The following is a 12,024-nucleotide window of genomic DNA, read 5'->3' on the forward strand; positions in this document are numbered from 1 at the left end:
CTTTTTGAATTTTTTGAGGCTTGTTTTGTGTCCTGATGTGTAATTTGTTGTGGAGAATGTTCTATGTGCGCTTCAAAAGAATGTGTATTCTGCTGTTTTAGGATGGTATGTTCTGAATATATTAAATACGTTTGGTCTAGTATATTAGTCAAATCCACTGTTTCCTTGTTGATTTTCTGATTGGAGTATCTGTCCATTAATGCAAGTGGATGTTAAAAGTTCCCTACTGTTATTCTATTACTATCAATTATTTCCTTTATATTTGTTATTAACTACATTAAGTATTTGAGTGCTCTCACATTAGGTACAAAAATATTTACAATATTCACAGTATTGTTATATATTCTTGTTGGATTCTCCTGTGAATGATTGATTATATAGTGTCCTTGTCTCTTGTACAATCTTTCTTTTAAAGTCTATATTTTTAATGTACATATTGCAATCCTGGCTTTCTTTTGACATCATAAATGCTTCTCTGTCCCTTCACTTTCGATCTGTGTGTGTCTTTAGATCTGAAGTGTCTCTTGTAGGCAACATATAGATGAGTCTTATTTTTTTTTTTTATCCATTCTGTCACCCAGTGTCTTGTGATTGGAGCATTTAGTCCATTTATATTCAAAGTAATTATTGAGAGATATGTATTTTTGCCATTTTGTGCTTGTTTTATGGTAGTTTTTGCAGTTTTTTCTCTTTATTCTCTTACTCTCTTCTTTCATGACTAGTTAGCTTTTTTAGTAATATATTTGGGATCTATTTTCTTATATTGTGCTTTTATATTACTGTATTTTGATTTGTGGTTACCATTCAGTTTGTATATAATACCTTCTATACTATTAATATAACAGTCTATATTAAGTTGATGGTCACTTAAGTTTGAATCCATTCTTCTCTCCTCTATCCATTTTAGGTTATGGTGTCATATTTACATTATTTTTGTGAGTCTCTTGACTGATAGTTACAGATATACTTACTTCTGCTACTTTTATGCTTCCTATCTTTTTTTTTTTGCTCTTGTTTCTGTCTTTCCTTTCCACTCAAAGAGTCCCCTTTAACATGTAAGGCAGATTTAGTGGTCATGAATTCCTTTAACTTTTCTTTGTCTGGGAAACTCTTTATCTCTCCTATTCTAATTGATAGCCTTACTGCATAGAATATTTTTGACTGCAGATTTTTTTTTTCCTTTCAGCATTTTGAATATATCATGCCACTCCTTTCTGGTCTGCAAAGTTTTTGCTGAAAAATCAACTGATAACCTTATGGGATTTCCCTTATGTGTAACTGCTTTCTTTTCTCTTGCTCCTTTAAAAATTCTTGATCGCTGCTCTTTGACATCTTAATTACTGTGTGGCTTGGTGTGGATTTCCTTGGTTGATTTTGTTGGGACATATCTGTTCCTCCCGGATCTGCATTTCTGCTTCCTTTCCCAGATTTGGGGAGGTGTCAGCTATTATTTCTTCAAATAAATTTGCTTCCACCTTTCTTTCTCTTCTTATTATGGGATCCCTATAATGTGAATGTTATTTCACCTGATGGTATTGTTGATTTCTCGAAGTCTCTTCTCATTTTGCACATTTTTTTTCCTTATCACCTCAGCTTGATTACTTTCTATTACTTTTTCCTCCAGGTTGCTGATGATTTGTTCTTCTGCTTCATCTAGTATGCTATTTATTCCACCTTGTGTGATTTTAATTTCCTTTATTGTGTTCCTCATATCTGGTTCTTTTTTTTTTTTTATCTCATTGTTAAGTATCTCACAGATATCCTCCATTTTTTTCTCAAGTCCAATGAGTATGTTTATGTTCATTACTTTAAATTCTCTATCAGACATGTTACTTATCTCCATTTATTTCTCTTAGGAGGTCTCTTGCTGTGATTTTGTCCTTTCATTTGGGAACATATTCCTCTGTCTCCTCATTTTGTCTAATTTTCTGTGTCTGTTTCTCTGTTAGGAAAGACAGCTACATCTCCTGCACTTGAAAGTAATGGTCTTAAGGAGAAGAGATCCTGGAGTGACCTGCCCTGTCATGTCTCATGTTCACCAGGACCTGGCATTTCAGGGATGTGCTCTATATATGATGTGTATGCCCTGCTGTTGTGTCTGAACCACCTTTTTCTTCAGTTTAGTCATCTGCCAGGGATCTCTTTGCCTGTAGTGGGCAGTGTTTTCTTCTTGTGGTATTAGTGGGCCATTCTGGGGATGCCTTGGCCTTGAATTGAGTCAGACCAGGCATTTGCCAGAAATGCAGCAATGCCAAACTGCATGGTGCTTTCTCTGTGTTGTACCCTGTAGTGAACCCAGTTATCTGCCACTGGCCCACAGCTAAGGCTTCCATGTAACTGGTGTGTGTGTGTGTGTGTGTGTGTGTGTGTGTGTGATTATCTTTCCTTCTCTCTGGGGCAGAAATCACTTTGGCAGTGGTGTGGCCACTGTAAGGGCTGTTTGCATACTATCAGGCCTCTGACACCACCCCGTATGGACTCTGGCCAAGAGCATGTGGGAAAGGGTGGATCTGCTGAAACACAGCACAGAGGGTGAGGTGGGGCAGCAGTGCTAGCAAGCTTTGGGCCTGCCCCCTTCTCTATGGAAGCAGCCCTGCAGCACTGCAACTGCGGAATGGGGTGTGTGTGTGGATTGGCAGAAGCACAGTTCAGGCTGGGGTGGCAGTGCTAGCAAGTTAGGTAACAAGTCCCACAGGTAACCCTGTGTTTATGCTGGGGGATGAGAGAGGAAAATGGTGCTTGTCAATTTCTGTGTTCCTGGAAGACTTCCCCAGAGATTTCTGTTCCTCTGGACATGTTCTGAGATTAATAAATAACTCCCTCTCATATACACCAAGCACCTTTCAAACTGCTGCTTCTGGGCTCTTTGTTGTGCTGTCTCTTTAAGATTGGACACTCAAATTCTTTTCACCCTCTAGGATCTCCCAGCTCTGAGCCTGCTGAGTTTTTAGAATTCCAAATTTTATGCCATGCTGTTATAAAAACTTATGAAATTGAAGCCCTCTGGTTTTCAAAGCCAAATGTTATGGGGATTCATCTTCCTCCGTGTAGGAGTCTGCTTCTCTCCCCTCTCCTCAGCAGCTACATCCCTTGCTTCTGCAGACAGTCCTGTGAGGCCCTCTAATTCCTGACTGTGTCTCTGCCCTTCCTACCCTTTTGATGTGGCCTCTTCTCTACAGTTATTTGCAGAACATATTCTGTGAGTCTTTGGGTCATTCTCTGGATTATTTGCACTGATGAGAGTGTTATCTAGGTATATCTGTTGGTGGAGGTGAGGCTAGGGTCCTCTTACTATTCCACCATCTTCCTGAAAGAGAAATTTTTATTAACAGTTAAGGGTGCTTTTAAAATAATTAGATGGGGGATCCCTGGGTGGCTCAGGTTTAGCGCCTGCTTTTGCCCTAGGGCGCGATCCTGCTGTCCTGCTTCTCCCTCAGCCTGTGTCTCTGCCTCTCTCTCTCTCTCTCTCTCTCTGTCTATCATGAATAAATAAATAAAAAACAAATTTAAAATAATTAGATGGTGGGATCCCTGGGTGGCTCAGCGGTTTAGCGCTTGCCTTTAGCCCAGGGTGTGATCCTGGAGTCCCAGGATCGAGTCCCACATCGGGCTCCCTGCATGGAGCCTGCTTCTCCCTCTGCCTGTGTCTTTGCCTCTCTCTCTGTCTCTCAGATTAAATAAATAAAAGCTAAATAAAATAAAAATTAGATGGTAAAGATCATTGAAAACAAAAGGAGACAAGAACATAAACTTTATCTTATCACTGGGTTCTTTAAATCTCTTTCAAAAGAGCAGTTACATTCTGTAGATGGAAAGAAATCAACATATATTTGATTTTATAATGAAAATAAGCACCTTTTTTACATCTATATACCTTTCATATACTAGGATGACACTAGAGTTAAGAAGATAAGTGTTTATGTTGTAAGTATATACATTTCACTGTGATTATGCCTTTCTATTCGGCTCATAGAATCTTGGATTCTACTCATATTACCCAAGGAAAGTATTTTAAATTCTAGGAGCATCCAAATATCATTAATAGGATACAATTTTTAGATAAATCTACTAAGCACAAAATAAAATTCTATTTCTGTAAAACTTTACTTTTTTTTTTTTTTTGAGAGAGACAGAGAGTGTGTGTAACTTGTGAGGGAAGGGCAAAAGGAGAGAGAATCTTAAGCAGGCTCCATGCTCAGTGCAGAGCCAGACTTGGGATTCAATCTCAAGACCCTGAGATCATGAACTGAGATGAGATCTGAAGTCAGATACTTAACTGAGCAGCAACTCAGGTACCCCAAAAGTTTACTATTTTGATAAGGATATTTAAAAATATTTTTTGCATGATTTATGATATTCAGTAAACCTAGTACAATTATGTGACAGCCAATGTCATTGAATATATTGATCTTCAAATACATCATAGAGATTTTCCTGATGAAAGAATTAGTGCATCTTAGATTCTATTGCAAAATCATTTATTACCAGCATTTCTTATTATTCCATCCTTGTTTCCTGACTTGTAAGATACTACATTCAAAATAAAGGTGGATGCAGAGAGAATTTGTTTATATTTTTTATCTTTTATTGTAACAGACTAATGACTACAACCACTCCTCCATGACAGAATCCTGACTTAGTTCAGGAAAATGTGGGGTTTTCTATGTAATAAAGGAGATTAACCAAAAAAAAGGAAAGTGAGATAAACCAAATCTGAGATTAAAAAATAAAAATATGAAAATAAGGATTATATTGGAAATTATGATATCATATATAGAATCATATAAAATTTATAAGCTACCTTGGCAGAAAGAAAGGAAAGGGTAGAAATGACAAAAAAAAAATGGTAGAGTTTAAATGAATTGAAATTAGTTTGAAAGGAATATGTCGTTATTTGGATAATATAATGTTGAACAAAACACATAATGGATCATGTCATGTAATGTTAATTTTGACAACTGTAAATCAGGCTAGGGAACGCTATGAAATCATCATGAATGATGCATATGCTCTGCTGTGTCCTCTTAATTTTAGACTTGCAAATATGATTTCTGAAGCCGTTTGCATTTGAACAACCAAAGCAAAGTGCGGTGAAATAAATCAATTTGAAAAGAAACATTTCCTAATGTGATTTGTGGAGTTCCCTGGTAAGAGGGCACTGGTGACATATTTTTGCATAGTTTCATTTTACCACTTACTTTCATTATCAAGCTGACAGCCTGGGGCCCAGGGGAGTCAAAGGCACAGGTAGAGCTGAGATTACGTTGAAAGTGGGGGCAATAGTCCTGTTCTGTTGCCATGAACATCATCAAATGGTAAGTTTTTATTGCTCACCAGAGACATTTTCTGAGAATGGCTGATGGAAAAGTTGAACAAACAGTAATAACGGAAAAGATCTAGTTCTATCATCTTGGGTCTAAATGAAATGCTTCACTTTTGCTAAATTTTCCTTCGATGGTAAGCATAGGTTTTATCATTCATGTATTTTGTCAACTGGACTGTGAACTACTAGAAAATATCTCTCTGATCCTTATCCCCTGAGGGGACTTTGAGGAGGTGCTCAGGGCTTCATGGCTGCCAAAGGATAAGATGGGTTTTGTCATTAACACCTAGTAAATATGACCCCTGAAACTCCATTGATCGTTTTGCACTGATCACTTCTATTACAAATGACCACATTGACAATATCACTTTTTAAAGTTATGATTTCAGTTATGTCTTAAATGGGTAATCTCTTTATAAATATTATATTTATTATTTCATTTGTACACAAATGTGTGACAGTACTTATATATGTAAATAAATTAATCTAGGACAGTAGCCTCAATCCCATTGATCTACCACTGGCTTAAAAAAAAAAAAAGTTCTGGTGAATTTTATCCAGAAACTTTTTAAATGACAAGATGGATAAGAATATTTGAGACTTCTAAAGAAAATGCTAAATCTAAATGAAAAACTAATAGTGGAATATACCTCAACAAAAGAAAGTGATTGTTGAATGTCCATTGGAATTACAACTTTAGAGTATTTGAGGGAGAAAAAGGTATAAAGTAAGAATAAATTGTCAGTTATTTAGATGACTAGTTTTTATTAAGAAAAATCATCACACAAGTCATCAGATGTTTGTCAACCCCTTGGTTTGCCATTAATAACTTACTCTCCAGACCCAAGAGTAGAGTATAATGGATTGTCAGGAAGGGTTGCACCAGACTAGAGCCTTTTTCTAGGTCAGAGATGAGCAATACTTGGTGGGCACATATTTATTCAGCATTTTCTACTTATACAAAGGTGGAAATGATGTCATATAGGCACAAACAAAATAATTATAAAATAGGCACATTATTCTAGGAAGTCAGCAGAGTTAAATACCAATTATACAATTAGAAAATCAAAAATATTTGAACTGACTCATATTCAATCACTTGCTATTTCTGTGTCTTTCTTCATGTTACCTGTCTTCTTGAAAGTACAAGAATGGGAGAAATGGTCCTTTATTTAGCTGCCTATTTTAAATTAAAAGCTTAGATAAAACTCATAAATCATATCAAAATTTATCTCTGAAAACAGTTGTTTGTGACTAGATATGGTGCCAAAGATCATAAATGATTCAACTGTTTGTTGTAGTATTTTTTAAAAGATTTTGTTTATTTATTTGACAGAGAGTGCGCACAAGCAGGGGGAGCAGCAGGCAGAGGGAGAGGGAGCAGCAGGCTCCTTGCTGAGCAGGGACCCTGGGATCATGACCTGAGCTGAAGGCAGACACTTAACTGACTGAGCCACCGAGGCACCCCCATTTGTTGTAGTATTTGTTGCAGTCATCAATATTATAAAATTACACTGAAATTGATATCTGAAAGCTTTGAACATCCAGTATATTTCAGTAACAATAAATGAAACCACACTTCATTTTTTTAAATTTTCCTGATCATATTTCTGTAGTCTTGTGTCCTCTAGTTTACCTGTAAATATTGCATAATACAATTATATAAACAATATTTTATTACTCTTCATACACAGTGGGAATAGACTTATTTTACTGTTTATAAAATTAATAATATCTTTAAACTAAGAGCACGATGTTAAAATATAAAGCAAAAAGAAAATCTACCAAGAATCCAACCACGCTGAAATAACCACTATTAATAATCTTGGTGGCTGAGCATCATGTTATGTATCTGTTGGATTATATCATGCATCCTAAATTTACTACCCCATTTTTTGTATCATATTAATACATCAAGCACATTTCCTTTACCCATGAGGTATATTAACAAGCCATATCATATAAGACTACACATAATGATTATACATATGCATGCAGGCAACTAGCTTACTCGGTCCATTGTTTTTTTAATGGATCATATTGTACATATTTCATTTAGCTAATGAAACCCTGTGGAAACCCTTCCAATTTATAAGGAATAACTCTAATCCATATTTTTTTTAATTCTTAAATTCCCTGCTGATGGTGATTAAATTATTTCTGGCTTATGACTACTAGGAATCAGCTACATGAAGAACTATATATATATCCTTATATATATATATATATCTATGTGAATTGATATTTTTACTTTTATAGCACATATTCCCAGATATGGGATTGCTGGGTCAAATTTAATTTTAAAAGATTTTTCTAGATACTTTCCAAGGAGGTGCTAACACCCAGTGTTTAATAAGAGTACACTTTTTCTCTTGTTCCTCTGAACAAAAAAGCTCTTGTTACTAGTCTTATGCAAGCTGAAGTTATATGACACTGTTGCTTGATTTTTCATTTCCCTGGGTGACAAACTTGAGCACTTCGTCATTTGTATATGGATTTTTGAGTTTCTGCTGCCATGCATCTACATATAAAATGAACAGAGTACATGTTCATTTCTCTTCTATTTGTGTTTCTCTTATCAATTTATAACAGCTTGTGTCACAGTAATTCAGTCTTTGTAACATCCATTTTAGGTTGTACACATTTATCAGTCTACTGACTAGTGCTAGGTTTGAGTTTTTAAGACATTGAACATGTTTGCCTTTTATTCTGCTTGTGCATTTTCATTTAAGGTTAAGGTGGCCTTCCTAGTCATAGGTTGCAAATTAAGTTTTCTAAATCTTTCTAAACTATATTATGTTGTTTTAATTTTAAATTTACATCTTCTCTTTTGGGCTTTAGTTTGTGAATGTGTAAGACACGGCTTCAATTTTGTGAGTTTTTTTTTAATTTGCTTTGGCTATCTGGTACTGTTTAAATAGGTCATATCTTCCTCATTTACTGAACTATCAATATCTCACATTTTTTGAATCCATTTCTGGATTCTCTATGACTGATATATCTCCTTCTATATGATACCATATGGACATTTCTATAATGAATGTATATTTTGCTATATTTAAAATAGCAAATACTCCCCTTCTGCTCTTCTTTTTTTGTGATTTTCTAGCTATCTTAACCCTGTGGCCTTTATATCTAATTCTATGATGAACCATGTGATTTTAACTGGAATAATTCATATTTGAATGTAACTTTGAAATCCTATCAAGAATTATTATAGTTTTCTATTTGTTCAGATCTTATTTTTTTAAAAGATTTTATTTATTTATTCATAATAGACATAGAGAGAGAGAGAGAGAGGCAGAGACACAGGCAGAGGGAGAAGCAGGCTCCATGCACCGGGAGCCCGATGTGGGACTCGATCCCGTGTCTCCAGGATCGCGCCCTGGGCCAAAGGCAGGCGCTAAACCACTGGGCCACCCAGGGATCCCTTCTTCTGCTCTTATGTGTCAAGTTATTAAATAATATACTGCAATTTTTATATGGATTCTAGATATTTCTTGCTACAATTGCTCCTAAATATTTTGTATGTGATTTTTTTTCTTGCTAATATAGATTTTTTTTAACATTTCTGTGTCTAGGTGCATTTATAAGGGTAAAACTATTTGATTTGTACATATTTAACTTACATCCATCCACATTGCCAATTCTCTTTTTAATTCCCAAAGTGTTTTATTAAATTCTCTTAAGTTTTCAGATTATATAATCTTAGCTTTAACAAAAGAAATTTCTCTCTTATCTTTTCCAATATTTATGCCAATTATTTCATTTGCATTATATTTTCAGTTGGATGAACTAAGCAGTTGCAACTATGACAGTAATCAATACAGATTTTGTTCTTAGGGATATATTTAAGTTTACAAAGTAATTATTTTCAATCACTAGTACACAAGAAAATACCTGATCAAAATCAAGTCACTTAGCATTAATATAGTATTTGAGTTTTCAAGTGTCTTCAGTTCTGTGAATAGTTAGAAAACCTTGAACCATTCTATGCTTCATACTAAGATTGATTTATCATAAAAATAATTAAAGATGAGAGGCTTTAGAACATTGAGTGATATGGAATTTACCCAAATTCAATCCTATTTAAGGAAGTACAAAGTCTTAGTAGAGTTTGTATGTGTCAAATCCCACTGGAGCTCAGAGCTGGCAGTGAGACCTATGGTCTTCAAATACAGAAATATGTGTGCTTTCTCTCTGATTACTAATTGAAGAAAGACTTGATAATGGCAATTTTCAATTAACTCTAGATCTCTTAAATAGCCTATTACTTAAAGAAGAGTCATTTAAGCATTGAAACAAAACATTGTGGTTAATTTTCTTTTATCCTAGTTCACTTCCTAATTAGACCAGAAATTAACATCCAACAAAAGGTATTTGATGTAACAACAAAGAAATTGATGATTGTTGATAATCTGTGATAAGTAGAATGCCAAATAGTGTGAAGTATTGGTGTCATTTGTCAACAATAAAAATCCTAGAAATTTGTATATAGATTTCAGGTCTCTGTTAGTATTCATATTTAGTGATTATAAAGTCTACTTCCTATAAGGACTTGGGGGTGATTTACAATAAAAAAGCTAAACCAGTGAATGAATGTTCGATACATATATAGATGTATAGATGTATTAATGCAATTAGAGAAAGAAGAGGGGAAGGGAGAGATTAGGTGAAGTTTTAGAATCACATGTGGAAGTTGGTGACAGTGATTAAAAACAAAAGTTAGATTGAGATACCTGAACAGCTAATAGAAAAAAAATGAAACATGATTTGTTCTTAAAAATGTGTCTGTGTACATGCTTGCATTCATACGTGTGTGTGCATGTGTGTTGTGCATACTTTGGTTTCTTCTGTTAGTAGCTGGTAAATATTGAGAACACGAGTCCAAACAATAGTTCTGTAAAGCAGTTTAAGAGGCATCGAAGTACTATGGACCAGATAAAAAATTTATCTCAGCTAGAGGAAATCTTGGGCTAATAGAATGTCTTGCTTACAGATAGCTGCATAAATTTCTCATAGTTGTTTTGCAAAGTGCTAATATACCATCACTGTGAGATTCTAAAACTCTTGCTTATGTTATTATTTCAGCAACTTTTTCCTGAGTCTCCTTGAAGAATAAGATGATAATTACCTTTACAAATTAAATTAATGGTTGAGTTAAAGGATCAAAATCAATAATTTATGAGAATCCACAGCCTTCTTCTGTTCTTTCACTATTTAATGCTTTCCCCTTTGCCTTTCTTTCCCCTATATGAGGGAAATATGAAAAAAGCTGCAGGAGAGTGTTCTCTCAAGAAAAGCAAGCTAGAGAACAAAAGAACTAGGCTTTTGTGGGGTCCATGGGTTGTGGCAAAACAAAATGTTGGGGAGAGCTCCAAAGGGCTGGCCAAAGTAAGAGAACAAGGATTCACAAGGAACCAAGAGGGAAAGGTTAAAAGAACTGAAGAGTAAGCCCTTCCTTGGGCTTTAAGTGAATAAGAGAATGAGCAACTTCATCAGTGCTGATAGAAACCACATTTTCTGGACTCCCTTTAATGTGTGAGAAAAAGTGAGAAGACTGAAATTTCAACTTTGATGATGCTTCTTAAATATCACATCATTCTTGGATGAGATAAAGCAATGCTATCCAAAATTTACTTCTGCTTCTTGAGATAGCCTTGGATCACAGTTGTCAGACCATATTGTTGTTATAGGACATGTGGCTTACTGGTGTTCATTCCCACATGTGTCCTCATGAGCTGATTTTATCGTACATCTAACTTAGCGGGAAGAGAGAGGTGAAATTAGAACACCATGCTGATCTGAATTCTAGACATATTTTGTGATATTACATGTTGCTCTTAAAAGCAGAGAAATTGAGAATTGGGACAACTTCATGAAGGCAGTAGTGGCGAATGTGTCTAAAGTAATTGAGGCTAGCAGTGTGCTTATATACTACAGAGAAACATAAAAACTAAGGGATTAATTATTTTTTTCTTTTTAAAAATTTTAATGTACTGCAAAGGAAGTATCACCAATCAGTGGATAAAGGAAACTTCATTCAATAAAATTACTGTGACATAAGTAATATATAAGTAATTTATATATTACATAATGTATAAGAATATATAAGAATGCTTTTAAAAATAAATTCAGAGCCCTATTGTACACAGTACAACAAAACAAATGCTAGTGAGATATTTTTAAATGTTAAATAATAAAGGAAAATAGAAGAAAACATAAACATTATCTAATTTGTAGATGGACTTCCTCCATTAAAGTAATCAAAATAATGGAGAAAATCACAGACTTCAAAATTATATAATGTGGTGGATAAAAATACACTCTGTGAGACCAGACAAATCTGGATTAAATCAGTGGTCTTCCATTTATTTCCGACTGACTACATTTACTGTAATTACATATTACAATTAGAACTGGTAACTAAAGGATACCCAAAAGAAAAATATATACCTTTGGACTAAAAAGGAGATAGAACTAAGGACTTGACAGCTATTTATAAATAAGACAGAATGAGTACGCTATATATGAAAATATACAGTGTGGTATTTGACTAAAGTAGTAATTACAGACTTAAGTGAATTTATTAGAAAACTAGTATACTGGCCAGTTTTCTTATCCACTGATGACAAAGAACAAACAGCAAAAAGGAGTTTTAAAGCAGAAAGGAGTTTATTGTTGGCAGTAGGCAGAGTGCA

The 12,024-nt window shown here is 34.6% G+C and overlaps 1 protein-coding gene and 1 long non-coding RNA gene across 2 annotated transcripts in view; both read left to right on the forward strand.

The window, feature by feature from the left end:
• The window catches only part of THSD7A (thrombospondin type 1 domain containing 7A), a 423,389-nt gene that overhangs the window by 201,279 nt on the left and 210,086 nt on the right, over nt 1–12,024 (forward strand). The gene's annotated exons all lie outside the window — the stretch shown is intronic.
• Nucleotides 830–7,330, forward strand: LOC140608967 (uncharacterized). Its single transcript, XR_012010960.1, has 3 exons — nt 830–4,292; nt 5,035–5,147; nt 6,660–7,330. It is a non-coding gene; the product is annotated as an uncharacterized lncRNA (long non-coding RNA).

This window comes from Canis lupus, chromosome 18 (genome assembly GCF_048164855.1).
Source record: "Canis lupus baileyi chromosome 18, mCanLup2.hap1, whole genome shotgun sequence".
NCBI classification, from domain to species: domain Eukaryota; kingdom Metazoa; phylum Chordata; class Mammalia; order Carnivora; family Canidae; genus Canis; species Canis lupus.